We start from the raw sequence: 17202 nt of genomic DNA on the forward strand, positions 1-17202 counted from the left end.
TAAGGTAGGTGTTCCGGAAGGGTAACACTAAGGTAGGTGTTCCGGAAGGGTAACAATAAGGTAGGTGTTCCGGAAGGGTAACAATAAGGTACGTGTTCCGGAAGGGTAACACTAAGGTAGGTGTTCCGGAAGGGTAACACTAAAGTAGGTGTTCCGGAAGGGTAACACTAAGGTAGGTGTTCCGGAAGAGTAACACTAAGGTAGGTGTTCCGGAAGGGTAACACTAAGGTAGGTGTTCCGGAAGGGTAACAATAAGGTAGGTGTTCCGGAAGGGTAACACTAAGGTAGGTGTTCCGGAAGGGTAACACTTAGGTAGGTGTTCCGGAAGGGTAACACTAAGGTAGGTAATCCGGAAGTGTAACACTAAGGTAGGTGTTCCGGAAGGGTAACGCTAAGGTAGGTGTTCCGGAAGGGTAACGCTAAGGTAGGTGTTCCGGAAGTGTAACACTAAGGTAGGTGTTCCGGAAGGGTAACAATAAGGTAGGTGTTCCGGAAGGGTAACACTAAGGTAGGTGTTCCGGAAGGGTAACACTAAGGTAGGTGTTCCGGAAGGGTAACACTAAGGTAGGTGTTCCGGAAGGGTAACACTAAGGTAGGTGTTCCGGAAGGGTAACACTAAGGTAGGTAGTTCCGGAAGTGTAACACTAAGGTAGGTGTTCCGGAAGGGTAACACTAAGGTAGGTGTTCCGGAAGGGTAACACTAAGGTAGGTGTTCCGGAAGGGTAACACTAAGGTAGGTGTTCCGGAAGGGTAACACTAAGGTAGGTGTTCCGGAAGGGTAACACTAAGGTAGGTGTTCCGGAAGGGTAACACTAAGGTAGGTGTTCCGGAAGGGTAACACTAAGGTAGGTGTTCCGGAAGGGTAACACTAAGGTAGGTGTTCCGGAAGGGTAACGCTAAGGTAGGTGTTCCGGAAGGGTAACGCTAAGGTAGGTGTTCCGGAAGGGTAACACTAAGGTAGGTGTTCCGGAAGGGTAACACTAAGGTAGGTGTTCCGGAAGGGTAACACTAAGGTAGGTGTTCCGGAAGGGTAACACTAAGGTAGGTGTTCCGGAAGGGTAACGCTAAGGTAGGTGTTCCGGAAGGGTAACAATAAGGTAGGTGTTCCGGAAGGGTAACAATAAGGTAGGTGTTCCGGAAGGGTAACAATAAGGTAGGTGTTCCGGAAGGGTAACACTAAGGTAGGTGTTCCGGAAGGGTAACAATAAGGTAGGTGTTCCGGAAAGGTAACACTAAAGTAGGTGTTCCGGAAGGGTAACAATAAGGTAGGTGTTCCGGAAGGGTAACACTAAGGTAGGTGTTCCGGAAGGGTAACGCTAAGGTAGGTGTTCCGGAAGGGTAACGCTAAGGTAGGTGTTCCGGAAGGGTAACAATAAGGTAGGTGTTCCGGAAGGGTAACGCTAAGGTAGGTGTTCCGGAAGGGTAACGCTAAGGTAGGTGTTCCGGAAGGGTAACGCTATGTTAGGTGTTCCGGAAGGGTAACGCTATGTTAGGTGTTCCGGAAGGGTAACAATAAGGTAGATGTTCCGGAAGGGTAACACTAAAGTAGGTGTTCCGGAAGGGTAACGCTATGTTAGGTGTTCCGGAAGGGTAACGCTAAGGTAGGTGTTCCGGAAGGGTAACAATAAGGTAGGTGTTCCGGAAGGGTAACGCTAAGGTAGGTGTTCCGGAAGGGTAACGCTAAGGTAGGTGTTCCGGAAGGGTAACGCTATGTTAGGTGTTCCGGAAGGGTAACGCTATGTTAGGTGTTCCGGAAGGGTAACAATAAGGTAGATGTTCCGGAAGGGTAACACTAAAGTAGGTGTTCCGGAAGGGTAACGCTATGTTAGGTGTTCCGGAAGGGTAACGCTAAGGTAGGTGTTCCGGAAGGGTAACAATAAGGTAGGTGTTCCGGAAGGGTAACGCTAAGGTAGGTGTTCCGGAAGGGTAACGCTAAGGTAGGTGTTCCGGAAGGGTAACAATAAGGTAGGTGTTCCGGAAGGGTAACACTAAGGTCGGTGTTCCGGAAGGGTAACGCTAAGGTAGGTGTTCCGGAAGGGTAACGCTAAGGTAGGTGTTCCGGAAGGGTAACGCTAAGGTAGGTGTTCCGGAAGGGTAACGTTAAGGTATGTGTTTCGGAAGGGTAACAATAAGGTAGGTGTTCCGGAAGGGTAACACTAAGGTACGTGTTCCGGAAGGGTAACACTAAGGTACGTGTTCCGGAAGGGTAACACTAAGGTAGGTGTTCCGGAAGGGTAACACTAAGGTAGGTGTTCCGGAAGGGTAACACTAAGGTACGTGTTCCGGAAGGGTAACACTAAGGTAGGTGTTCCGGAAGGGTAACACTAAGGTACGTGTTCCGGAAGGGTAACACTAAGGTAGGTGTTCCGGAAGGGTAACAATAAGGTAGGTGTTCCGGAAGTGTAACACTAAGGTAGGTGTTCCGGAAGGGTAACACTAAGGTAGGTGTTCCGGAAGATTAACACTAAGGTACGTGTTCCGGAAGGGTAACACTAAGGTAGGTGTTCCGGAAGGGTAACGCTAAGGTAGGTGTTCCGGAAGGGTAACAATAAGGTAGGTGTTCCGGAAGGGTAACACTAAGGTAGGTGTTCCGGAAGATTAACACTAAGGTACGTGTTCCGGAAGGGTAACACTAAGGTAGGTGTTCCGGAAGGGTAACGCTAAGGTAGGTGTTCCGGAAGGGTAACAATAAGGTAGGTGTTCCGGAAGGGTAACACTATGTTAGGTGTTCCGGAAGGGTAACACTAAGGTAGGTGTTCCGGAAGGGTAACACTATGTTAGGTGTTCCGGAAGGGTAACGCTATGTTAGGTGTTCCGGAAGGGTAACGCTATGTTAGGTGTTCCGGAAGGGTAACAATAAGGTAGGTGTTCCGGAAGGGTAACACTAAGGTAGGTGTTCCGGAAGGGTAACAATAAGGTAGGTGTTCCGGAAGGGTAACAATAAGGTACGTGTTCCGGAAGTGTAACAATAAGGTAGGTGTTCCGGAAGGGTAACAATAAGGTAAGCGACGCTAATAGTAAGTTGAAATATTTAATGTTTATCCACCAAAGTACCTCATAAACTTCACAATCACATACCCAATAATATAATTCAATCTGGAACATCAGGCACGTAACATCGCGTGGCATCGATATATACAAACACAAACAGCGATGTAAGATTAAAATTAACTAATTTTGCTTTAATGGTTCGTATGATGTAGAGGTTTATTCGTTATATTCAGAGACCCATTCTCCAAAGACAGCATTTTTTCAACACGAGTGTTCTGTCTTGTCTTCGAGTAGGAGCTAATTGTAAGAAACCGGTGTAAAGAGTCGTTCACGTGCAAAGCACGCGCTCACTTGTCAATTACTGTACGCAGTGCTAAAGAACGCCAACCATTATAGCTCATACAGCGATAATATCTCACAGCTGTTATTTTCAAATGGATGTAAAACAATACTACGGAATCAGGAAGGAAGAATTGGTCAGTATATCTCAACCTCGAAAAAACAAGACGTGAAACAGCCACGTGAATTTATCTTGAAAGAAAAAAAACATCCTGAACAGAAAGCCGTAGAAAATTAATATATAGCTTTCATTTCTTATGACTTTGTAGCAGTCCCTTTCCCCGGTAGAACTGTTTCATAGCACAGCGGGCCCTTTGAATTGTTGTAGAAGTTGTGGAGTTATTTTCACGCTACAATTTAAATGCACGTGAAGCGCGCGTGATGTGAAACTGAAATTACACCATCTTATCAGTGTCAGTAAAAATTACATACGATGTAAGATAAAATGGCAGAGTCTGATCAAACTATGTAAGGAACGTAAAGAGATAATTAATTTTAAGTAGCGAATTTTAAATGGTAATTAGCTTCTTCTGTCAGTGAAGTATCACAAGTGTTTATGTGCGCGTTTGTGTATTTCGACGAGCGTACGCCAATGATCATCAACATGCATGCATGTCGATATGTACATTACATGTTCGGGTTTAAAGTTTGTGCTTTAATTAAGTATATATATCTACTTCTCATATGTGCTTCTTTATCACTAGGCGCATTATAAGACCGATAATCTCTGGTACTGGTAACCGTACATACCGTGGTCCATCAAGATTATTGGTACTGGTACCCGTACATACATACCGTGGTCCATCAAGGTTATTGGTACTGGTACCCGTACATACATACCGTGGTCCATCAAGGTTATTGGTACCCGTACATACCGTGGTCCATCAAGGTTATTGGTACTGGTACCCGTAAATACATACCGTGGTCCATCAAGGTTATTGGTACTGGTACCCGTACATACCGTGGTCCATCAAGGTTATTGGTACCCGTACATACCGTGGTCCATCAAGGTTATTGGTACTGGTACCCGTACATACATACCGTGGTCCATCAAGGTTATTGGTACTGGTACCCGTACATACCGTGGTCAGTCAAGGTTATTGGTACTGGTACCCGTACATACATACCGTGGTCCATCAAGGTTATTGGTACTGGTACCCGTACATACCGTGGTCCATCAAGGTTATTGGTACTGGTACCCGAGCATACATACCGTGGTCCATCAAGGTTATTGGTACTGGTACCCGTACATACCGTGGTCCATCAAGGTTATTGGTACTGGTACCCGAGCATACATACCGTGGTCCATCAAGGTTATTGGTACTGGTACCCGAGCATACATACCGTGGTCCATCAAGGTTATTGGTACTGGTACCCGTACATACCGTGGTCCATCAAGGTTATTGGTACTGGTACCCGAGCATACATACCGTGGTCCATCAAGGTTATTGGTACTGGTACCCGAGCATACATACCGTGGTCCATCAAGGTTATTGGTACTGGTACCCGAGCATACCGTGGTCAATCAAGATTAGGATGTTTGTCGTTACTTTATCAATCTCAGTGGTGATAATTATTGCATGGATCAACTTTTCTTCAACGGATCCGGCCATTTATGTTTTTTCCTATATATACATGTAGATTTCGTATAATGTATTTAATGATTCATTTTGGAGCTGCAAACTTTTCAAAATAATGACAAGCATATTCAAAACTATATTTCAAACATTGCTCTTTGCAATAAATCTACTTGTATAACAGCGAACAGCGAGTGAATAGTACGATCTGTTTTGTTAAATTAGCTATTTGAAAGAAAATGAAATAACTTCAATTTGCAGTAAACCATCATCACACAAATAAACATTCCACAAGTCATTTAGAAGGAGGTTAGGTATTTTAACCTTCACCATCACAACTAACTTTTTCTGTACCATTAACTCTAACCATTCATATTCCATTTATATTCAGTCGACACGGACATTTTTAAAATCTTGTAGATTAAAGTTGCTTTCTTCAATGTAAAATGAAGTTTACATTCCACTAAGAATAAAGTTGGCCAATTCGGCATATATTTCCAACAAAAACAAGGAACGTTCTCATTAGGTGGTAGCGGAAGGCTACTTGTGACGGACATATCTCAGAAGATGTGTAAACTTACTTTTATTGGCTGGCGCAACGAGCTAATGAAGAAAAGACACCTTCCCATCAAAATATACACAGGAAGATGTTCAATGAAAAAGTGTTCAGGAAGATAGGCAAACCACATTCAGATCAGGACAAAAAGTTCAAAGATATTTCGGCAGCTGTTAAGTTTTAATTAAAAAAGCATGTGTTATACACGTTCAACTTGAAACAAGTATGTTTTAACCGCTGACGTTTACACATGAATGCATGTGTTTGTTCCACGAACATATCAATTGAGACACCTTTAAAAGGTTACACGTTCATCTCATCTACTTATACGTTGTTTGAAGAAGTCTGCACGTATTATATAGAAGTAGTCGGCAAGTTTTGTTAGTGCGCACTTTAATTTCAAATACAACGGTGCCTTGATATTCTTGCATTTTGATGTATAATTCCGCGGGGCTAATACACGTACTTCGCGATTGACCTAGTCATGTATAACATGTCCAACAACACCGTCATTTAAATATTCTGCAGTAAACAGGCCAACATTTCTATATATTTCTGTGTATATGTAATGTAATTATATTAATAATATTAACTAGCTTAGTATTTATTTTTGCGCTGTATCTAAGGACCGAGAATATAGCAAAATTAAATCCCTCCGGAATATTACAAACTATACACTAGTAAAAGTTAACCTTGTTAGACAGGACGTATTACACTAACCTTGTTAGACAGGACGTGTTACACTAACCTTGTTAGACAGGACACGTTACACTAACCTTGTTAGACAGGACGTGTTACACTAACCTTGTTAGACAGGACGTGTTACACTAACCTTGTTAGACAGGACGTGTTACACTAACCTTGTTAGACAGGACACCTTACACTAACCTTGTTAGACAGGACGTGTTACACTAACCTTGTTAGACAGGACGTGTTACACTAACCTTGTTAGACAGGACGTGTTACACTAACCTTGTTAGACAGGACGTATTACACTAACTTGTTAGACAGGACGTGTTACACTAACCTTGTTAGACAGGACACGTTACACTAACCTTGTTAGACAGGACGTGTTACACTAACCTTGTTAGACAGGACACGTTACACTAACCTTGTTAGACAGGACACGTTACACTAACCTTGTTAGACAGGACGTGTTACACTAACCTTGTTAGACAGGACGTGTTACACTAACCTTGTTAGACAGGACACGTTACACTAACCTTGCTAGACAGGACGTGTTACACTAACCTTGTTAGACAGGACGTGTTACACTAACCTTGTTAGACAGGACGTGTTACACTAACCTTGTTAGACAGGACGTGTTACACTAACCTTGTTAGACAGGACGTGTTGCACTAACCTTGTTAGACAGGACGTGTTACACTAACCTTGTTAGACAGGACGTGTTACACTAACCTTGTTAGACAGAACGTGTTACACTAATCTTGTTACTAAGTTACACTAACCTTGTTAGACAGAACGTGTTACACTAACCTTGTTACTAAGTTACACTAACCTTGTTAGACCGGACGCGTTGCACTAAGTTACAATAGAACCTTCACATTACAGAAGTCTTGGTTTGACCCCGATAGTATCTCAATGGACTTTGGTTTTTAGTGAGGTTCAATATACAAATGTAACAAGGACCTTTGACTCTGGCTATCCTTCAGCTTTAGTCTGTAGGTAACTGAATCTTCATAACTGGTTCAAACGGACCCTGTTAATCTAGACAATTTGACTTCATAGTTTCTCATCAATGATTATTTTATAGAATGTTACTAACATTCTCGAACCAACAACAGGTTAAGGAAGGCGTTATATAGCGGACGTGTTCACGTGGGACTTCCCGCCAAATGGTTTGAGTGATCGGGAACAAAATGCATGACGTCATATTCAAAATCTGATAGATGAGCACTACCTAGCGGATAGAGATTTAGAGGAGTTATCTAGTCGACGTAGTGCCGTAGAGCGCTACCTAGCGGATAGAGATTTAGAGGAGTTATCTAGTCGACGTAGTGCCGTAGAGCGCTACCTAGCGGGTAGAGATTTAGAGGAGTTATCTAGTCGACGTAGTGCCGTAAAAAGCACATCCGTTATCGAAACTATAGTTGTTTCATCATTTAAAACAGCAGTACATGTGCCTGAATTAAAATAAACTCCCCAAAACTGAGCAAGAGCCGCTTCAATCATAACCTTCACGAGAGAAATTATCTTCTTATTTGGTAATACTTAGGTTACAACGTAATTTCCTCCTCAAATCCAGCACTGTTAAAAATGGGAGAGACAAATGTGTGGACTTTGTTAAGGAGAGTGAACTGACGAGGCATGGAAGATAGATTGTAAATGCCAAGAAGATACTAAAGGCATTTCATTACTTTGTTCCAATTTAAATGTGATAAGAAAGGAACATTTCATCACACTTGATGAACATTAACACTTAGACCAGTACGTAGATAGCGTGTTTTGTGTGTTACGTAATATGTGTATAATCTCCAGTCTTCAACACGATGATATTTGTGTGTTTGTTTTGCGCTTCTGGTTGTTTATTATGGTCTAGATAATCGTTTCTCATTACAATGGGTAATAAATCACAGTAAAAATTCCATAAAACAAGGTCACGTGACTTTTAAGGCGTTGCCACGACATTGATAACGATATATCTTATTCGTTTAAGCGCTTAGACGATCCAGATTGTCAGATTCACTAAAACGCTTTTGGGTCTTTACAGCATGAAGGATCCTCCATTCCCTACAATCATGCTGATGTCGTGATGTTTCGTCTCTTTATCTTTATTTCCACTTCACGATGCTTATTGGGTTTCTGAGATACAGTCGTTTACGTGCTCGCTGTTCAGATATAGCGTGATTAAACAGAAAGTTTGATATTTGAGACGGATAGTTTTTCTTAAATGTTTTGAATTAAATATTTTATGTCCTCACTTGTCTGGTATGGCGGATTACAACCGCGCCTTCGAATTGATTTCTGTTTCCGACATTTCATGTACTTTATTTTTCCGCATGTCACGATTACAAAAGAAGGTGGAAACCTTAAGCCTTTGTTTTCATGTATACTGTATTATGATTAAGGATTTTAAAATAGGCATCTTTAACACCGGGAGCCTAAAACTCTAAATGGTATTCTAAACCCGGATAACTATGGTGAGGGGTTTATATAAGTTTATGTATCATGATGACGGATTTATATAAGTTACATTATCATGATGACGGATTTATATAAGTTACATGTATCATGATGACGGATTTATATAAGTTACATGTATCATGATGACGGATTTATATAAGTTCATTATCATGATGACGGATTTATATAAGTTACATGTATCATGATGACGGATTTATATAAGTTATATGTATCATGATGAAGGATTTATATAAGTTACATGTATCATGATGACGGATTTATATAAGTTACATGTATCATGATGACGGATTTATATAAGTTCATTATCATGATGACGGATTTATATAAGTTACATGTATCATGATGACGGATTTATATAAGTTATATGTATCATGATGAAGGATTTATATAAGTTACATGTATCATGATGACGGATTTATATAAGTTACATGTATCATGATGACGGATTTATATAAGTTACATTATCATGATGACGGATTTATATAAGTTACATGTATCATGATGACGGATTTATATAAGTTATATGTATCATGATGAAGGATTTATATAAGTTACGTGTATCATGATGACGGATTTATATAAGTTACATTTTCATGATGACGGATTTATATAAGTTTTTTTATAACTCGTTTCGGGATCCTATTATAGCTGATTTAACTGGTGTTGATAGTAAATTGAAATCAAGTTTATATCTAAATAAAGTAATACTTGCTTTCTGTTCGTTAATATTTGGAACAACATCTTGAGTATTTCTTTTAATTGATAATATACGGATTAATTTCTGTTACTACACAGTGTGCTATTGGGCAGCTCACTATGTGAACATCATCAGAGATATTATTTTCTGCACACTAAGTTCACCATTATCCTAGGAACACACAAAGAATGGCTAACATGTTGACGCTCCATGAAACCTTTTTATGTCAGATCATCAAAGGAATCAAACATTTTGGTGATGTTAGGTTCTCCAGGTGTGTCAGAAAGTTTTTAATGGGCCTGACAGTAAAATGTATATCGCGCATTTTTTCGGGTTTCATAATTTTTTTTTAAACCCCACTCGCATGGCATCAATGTCTGTTGGAAGAATTATAATTGGACTATATCAGATCAGTTTTTTACTGGATAGACAATTTTTTTTACTTATAATGAAGCATCGCTTCGTTTATTTCAAACCAGTTCTACGTTAGAAATAATACTGTAAATCGGGGGGATATTTCCCACTGAATGAAAGTCTTGCCTATCCGAAAGATGTTTTTTGATATCTTCCACTTTACAAGTAGTGAACTCTGCTAATATCGCGATAAACCATATCTCCGTCAACATCACGATAAACATTTCTCCGTTTACATCACGATAAACATATATCCGTTCACATCACGATAAACTATTTCTCCGTTTACATCACGGTAAACCATGTCTCCGTTAACATCACGATAAACCATGTCTCCGTTTACATCACGATAAACCATGTCTCCGTTTACATCACGATAAACCATGTCTCCGTTTACATCACGATAAACCATGTCTCCGTTTACATCACGATAAACCATGTCTCCGTTTACATCACAATAAACAATGTCTCCGTTTACATCACGATAAACCATGTCTCCGTTTACATCACGATAAACCCTATCTCCGTTTACATCACGATAAACCATGTCTCCGTTTACATCACGATAAACCATGTCTCCGTTTACATCACGATAAACCATACCTCCGTTTACATCACGATAAACAATGTCTCCGTTTACATCACGATAAACCATGTCTCCGTTTACATCACGATAAACAATGTCTCCGTTTACATCACGATAAACAATGTCTCCGTTTACATCACGATAAACCATGTCTCCGTTTACATCACGATAAACCATGTCTCCGTTTACATCACGATAAACCATGTCTCCGTTTACATCACGATAAACCATGTCTCCGTTTAAATCACGATAAACCATGTCTCCGTTTACATCACGATAAACCATGTCTCCGTTTACATCACGATAAACCATATCTCCGTTTACATCACGATAAACCATATCTCCGTTTACATCACGATAAACCATATCTCCGTTTACATCACAATAAACAATGTCTCCGTTTACATCACGATAAACCATGTCTCCGTTTACATCACGATAAGCCATGTGTCCGTTTACATCACGATAAACCATGTCTCCGTTTACATCACGATAAACCATTTCTCCGTTTACATCACGATAAACCATGTCTCCGTTTACATCACGATAAACCATGTCTCCGTTTACATCACGATAAACCATGTCTCCGTTTACATCACGATAAACCATATCTCCGTTTACATCACGATAAACCATGTCTCCGTTTACATCACGATAAACCATGTCTCCGTTTACATCACGATAAACCATGTCTCCGTTTACATCACGATAAACCATGTGTCCGTTTACATCACGATAAACCATTTCTCCGTTTACATAACGATAAACCATGTCTCCGTTTACATCACGATAAACCATATCTCCGTTTACATCACGATAAACCATGTCTCCGTTTACATCACGATAGACCATATCTCCGTTTACATCACGATAAACCATGACTCCGTTTACATCACGATAAACCATGTCTCCGTTTACATCACGATAAACCATGTTTCCGTTTTCATTACGATAAACCATGTCTCCGTTTACATCACGATAAACCATGTCTCCGTTTACATCACGATAAACCATGTCTCCGTTTACATCACGATAACCAATGTCTCCGTTTACATCACGATAAACCATGTCTCCGTTTACATCACGATAAGCCATGTGTCCGTTTACATCACGATAAACCATGTCTCCGTTTACATCACAATAAACCATGTCTCCGTTTACATCACGATAAACGCTGAACAATATCTCCGTTTAAAACCAATTATTATAGCAAAGTTCAAACCCATTAAATGATCTTTTACCGCAGAACTAAATTGACGACAAGTTTCCCTCTGTTTTGTGTTTTTGTTTGTCACTATTTAAAACCTGCTGGGTATGTCGATGTTATCAGAATTAGGCCGGTTTGATCAGCCACCCTAGCGACATCAGGACCTTAAGACTCCCTGTGACATGAAATTGACATGAAGTTAAATCAGGCACGCATCTAGGGTAGTATGGCTTTACTGTTTGCATAATATTTTTTTACCATTTTCAATTGGCACTTTGTGGGTTAACAACAATTTGAAGTAGCAGAACCGGTGTGTAATTGGTGTTTAGGCGTCGTAAAGATGCATACAAATTCAGATACTATCTTGAATATAGCTCAATGCAAGTTCGATCGAAAATGCTATTTTTTTTCAATTGGCGTCATGTTTCCGTGTCAAATATAAAAGTTGTATCAGAATAAAAATAGGAATAAAACGTAAAAACTATTCAATTGTTCAGAGTATATGTTAATGCCAATATTACCCCGACAGATCCACTGAACACCTGTCACCTGTCATGTTACTGTCTATATTACCCCGACAGATCCACTGAACACCTGTCACCTGTCATGTTACTGTCTATATTACCCCGACAGATCCACCGAACACCTGTCACCTGTCATGTCAATGTCTATATTACCCCGACAGATCCACTGAACACCTGTCACCTGTCATGTTATTGTCTATATTACCCCGACAGATCCACCGAACACCTGTCACCTGTCATGTTAATGTCTATATTACCCCGACAGATCCACCGAACACCTGTCATGTTATTGTCTATATTACCCCGACAGATCCACTGAACACCTGTCACCTGTCATGTTAATGTCTATATTACCCCGACAGATCCACTGAACACCTGTCACCTGTCATGTTATTGTCTATATTGCCCCGACAGATCCACCGAACACCTGTCATGTCAATGTCTATATTACCCCGACAGATCCACCGAACACCTGTCACCTGTCATGTCAATGTCTATATTACCCCGACAGATCCACCGAACACCTGTTACCTGTCATGTTATTGTCTATATTACCCCGACAGATCCACCGAACACCTGTTACCTGTCATGTTAATGTCTATATTACCCCGACAGATCCACCGAACACCTGTCACCTGTCATGTCAATGTCTATATTACCCCGACAGATCCACCGAACACCTGTCACCTGTCATGTTATTGTCTATATTACCCCGACAGATCCACTGAACACCTGTCATGTCAATGTCTATATTACCCCGACAGATCCACCGAACACCTGTCACCTGTCATGTCAATGTCTATATTACCCCGACAGATCCACCGAACACCTGTCACCTGTCATGTTAATGTCTATATTACCCCGACAGATCCACTGAACACCTGTCACCTGTCATGTCAATGTCTATATTACCCCGACAGAGCCACTGAACACCTGTCACCTGTCATGTCAATGTCTATATTACCCCGACAGATCTACTGAACACCTGTCACCTGTCATGTTACTGTCTATATTACCCCGACAGATCCACTGAACACCTGTCACCTGTCATGTCAATGTCTATATTACCCCGACAGATCCACTGAACACCTGTCACCTGTCATGTTACTGTCTATATTACCCCGACAGATCCACCGAACACCTGTCATGTTTTTGTCTATATTACCCCGACAGATCCACTGAACACCTGTCACCTGTCATGTCAATGTCTATATTACCCCGACAGATCCACTGAACACCTGTCACCTGTCATGTTAATGTCTATATTACCCCGACAGATCCACTGAACACCTGTCACCTGTCATGTCAATGTCTATATTACCCCGACAGATCCACTGAACACCTGTCACCTGTCATGTTACTGTCTATATTACCCCGACAGATCCACTGAACACCTGTCACCTGTCATGTCAATGTCTATATTACCCCGACAGATCCACTGAACACCTGTCACCTGTCATGTTATTGTCTATATTACCCCGACAGATCCACAGAACACCTGTCACCTGTCATGTCAATGTCTATATTACCCCGACAGATCCACCGAACACCTGTCATGTTATTGTCTATATTACCCCGACAGATCCACTGAACACCTGTCACCTGTCATGTCAATGTCTATATTACCCCGACAGATCCACTGAACCCCTGCCACCTGTCATGTTAATGTCTATATTACCCGGACAGATCCACCGAACACCTGTCACCTGTCATGTCAATGTCTATATTACCCCGACAGATCCACCGAACACCTGTCATGTTATTGTCTATATTACCCCGACAGATCCACCGAACACCTGTCACCTGTCATGTCAATGTCTATATTACCCCGACAGATCCACTGAACACCTGTCACCTGTCATGTCAATGTCTATATTACCCCGACAGATCCACTGAACACCTGTCACCTGTCATGTCAATGTCTATATTACCCCGACAGATCCACTGAACACCTGTCACCTGTCATGTTAATGTCTATATTACCCCGACAGATCCACCGAACACCTGTCATGTTATTGTCTATATTACCCCGACAGATCCACTGAACACCTGTCACCCGTCATGTTAATGTCTATATTACCCCGACAGATCCACTGAACACCTGTCACCTGTCATGTTAATGTCTATATTACCCCGACAGATCCACCGAACACCTGTCACCTGTCATGTTATTGTCTATATTACCCCGACAGATCCACTGAACACCTGTCACCTGTCATGTTACTGTCTATATTACCCTGACAGATCCACCGAACACCTGTCACCTGTCATGTTATTGTCTATATTACCCCGACAGATCCACTGAACACCTGTCACCTGTCATGTTACTGTCTATATTACCCCGACAGATCCACCGAACACCTGTCACCTGTCATGTTACTGTCTATATTACCCTGACAGATCCACCGAACACCTGTCACCTGTCATGTTATTGTCTATATTACCCCGACAGATCCACCGAACACCTGTCACCTGTCATGTTACTGTCTATATTACCCTGACAGATCCACCGAACACCTGTCACCTGTCATGTTACTGTCTATATTACCCCGACAGATCCACCTGAACACCTGTCACCTGTCATGTCAATGTCTATATTACCCCGACAGATCCACTGAACACCTGTCACCTGTCATGTCAATGTCTATATTACCCCGACAGATCCACTGAACACCTGTCATGTTAATGTCTATATTACCCCGACAGATCCACTGAACACCTGTCACCTGTCATGTTACTGTCTATATTACCCCGACAGATCCACTGAAAACCTGTCACCTGTCATGTCAATGTCTATATTACTCCGACATATCCACTGAACACCTGTCACCTGTCATGTCAATGTCTATATTACCCCGACAGATCCACTGAACACCTGTCACCTGTCATGTTAATGTCTATATTACCCCGACAGATCCACCGAACACCTGTCACCTGTCATGTCAATGTCTAGATTACCCCGACAGATCCACCGAACACCTGTCACCTGTCATGTCAATGTCTAAATTACCCCGACAGATCCACTGAACACCTGTCACCTGTCATGTTAATGTCTATATTACCCGGACAGATCCACCGAACACCTATCATCTGTCATGTCAATGTCTATATTACCCCGACAGATCCACCGAACACCTGTCATGTTATTGTCTATATTACCCCGACAGATCCACCGAACACCTGTCACCTGTCATGTCAATGTCTATATTACCCCGACAGATCCACTGAACACCTGTCACCTGTCATGTCAATGTCTATATTATCCCGACAGATCCACAGAACACCTGTTACCCGTCAAAGACTTTTTGCAAACATAGATGTTTCCATTTAAAACTCCAACACATGCCAACCTCCTTCACTCGATGTTGATTCCCCATGCTTGTTGCTATTCAATGAAGATTATCGTTACATTTCATGAAAAGTGTATCCGTTTGTATAAAGGGATGTATTAACACGTGTTATTGATCCGAAGGAACAAACACTTGGCGACGACCCGTATATGAAGTAATACTTGGGAATGATCTATAGTTTGGAGAGTTCTGCTTGTTTCTGTATATATCTAACTATTAGTTACATGCATTACATTTTAGGTTCTTGTAAATTCCTGTTCAGATAGATACTACATTGTGTAATGTATGGATAACGACATCGCCATGGGAAAATAGTGAAATAACCTCCAGATACATGTATATTCAAACACTAGGTAAATTTGTGGAACACAGAAATTGCGGTTCGTCGGTCCGAACCTACATGTACCATTCAATTGCGTTATCTTTGGTCTATAGAACATGCTGTATAACAGAATAGGTTTTTATTTCAAATATCTGTGCAGATGTGGATTATATTTGATGCCCCAAAACAATACCATGATGATGGAGTAAACATCGCACATATTCCAGACGCCAGACATTGAACAAGCAATGATAGCTAATATCAGTGGTTGTAGGGGCACTGCCAAAATTCTTGCCCTGAAGAAAACGGCCGAGGTTATTTTCCTTTACCGTTCACAACTGTAACAAATTAATACACCTTTGATAGCAGCCACCATTGTTTCTTATTCAACGATATCGTTACCAGTTTTATAGACAGAGAAGCTACAATACGTATGAGCGCGTGGTGGCCAGAGGCTCGTGCGAGCTTGTGATGCAGTACAAGGCAATAACTGCCTCCAGCCTATTCAATCTCTCTCACCACAATGCTTTGAAGACAGTTGCAGGTATAAATAAAATCCCGTGTGCATGTAAAACACTTGTAATGAATGACAATATAAGTCTGTCAAGTTTTATAAGATTCTTCCTGAGTAAGAATGATGGGACGGGTAATAGAAGGGAAGGAGAGGGGGTAAACCCGAGAAAAACCGAGAATACGTAGAGAACATATACAACATATGGACGCCGAGTAAAAGTTTACTCTACAAAATCTACAATAAATAACACGCCTTAGGTGCTTAAAGGTGATAAATATCTGATTCCAAAACAATCACGCGAAAATATCTTCATATATCTGCACAGGTGAAGGGGTGTTACAGCCGAAGTGGAAATAATTATTGTTTTTGTCGTTTTTCAAATTACGTTAGACATCAGATGTCAAAATAAATCAGAAATGAATCGTTCCAGTGAAACACATTGTATGTATTAAATTAGAAAGTTAGTGTATCAACTTACCTGTGATTACTCCATCACCACCTCACCCCTCCTCCATCCAGCCTTCCGCCGTCCGTCTGGTACCGAACAAAAAATAGTTCCTTGCAGACAGGAAGTGCGGAAGGCTATTTTTGATATGCGATTTTTATTCAACACTTGCTACATCGCCAATAAAAAACTTATTTTCTGTTACGATCTGATTCACAAGTGTTTCGAAACTGTAAATGTTTTGCTTATACAGTGTGGACAGGGGAATTATAAGTTAGGTGGTAACACCTACAACAGGGGATGTTTACTGTGTATAGGTCGTTACAAGAAACAAATATATCGGAAAGAAATCGGCAGGAGCAAAACATTTAACGTTGCTATGGTAACCGGATTACCACATCCTGGCCAATTGTTGATATTTGTGAAGCTAGATGAGGAGGAGGAGGAGGGGGAGGAGGAGGGGGAAGGGAGGTGGTGATGTACATTATCATTTTAACAGTTGTAATACGATTTAC

General features: G+C 41.2%; 1 protein-coding gene across 1 annotated transcript in view; it reads right to left on the bottom strand.

Annotated features, from left to right (window-relative positions):
• LOC117324551 (kinesin-like protein KIF26B) overlaps positions 1 to 16770 on the bottom strand; it is a 385773-nt gene extending 369003 nt beyond the window's left edge. The window contains exon 1 of the mRNA XM_033880465.1: positions 16721 to 16770. The gene's annotated coding sequence lies outside the window, so the exon portion shown is untranslated. The remainder of the gene's footprint in view (positions 1 to 16720) is intronic.
• Between the last annotated feature and the right edge of the window lie 432 nt (positions 16771 to 17202).

The sequence above is a fragment of the Pecten maximus genome, chromosome 3 (genome assembly GCF_902652985.1).
Source record: "Pecten maximus chromosome 3, xPecMax1.1, whole genome shotgun sequence".
Taxonomy (NCBI): Eukaryota; Metazoa; Mollusca; class Bivalvia; order Pectinida; family Pectinidae; genus Pecten; species Pecten maximus.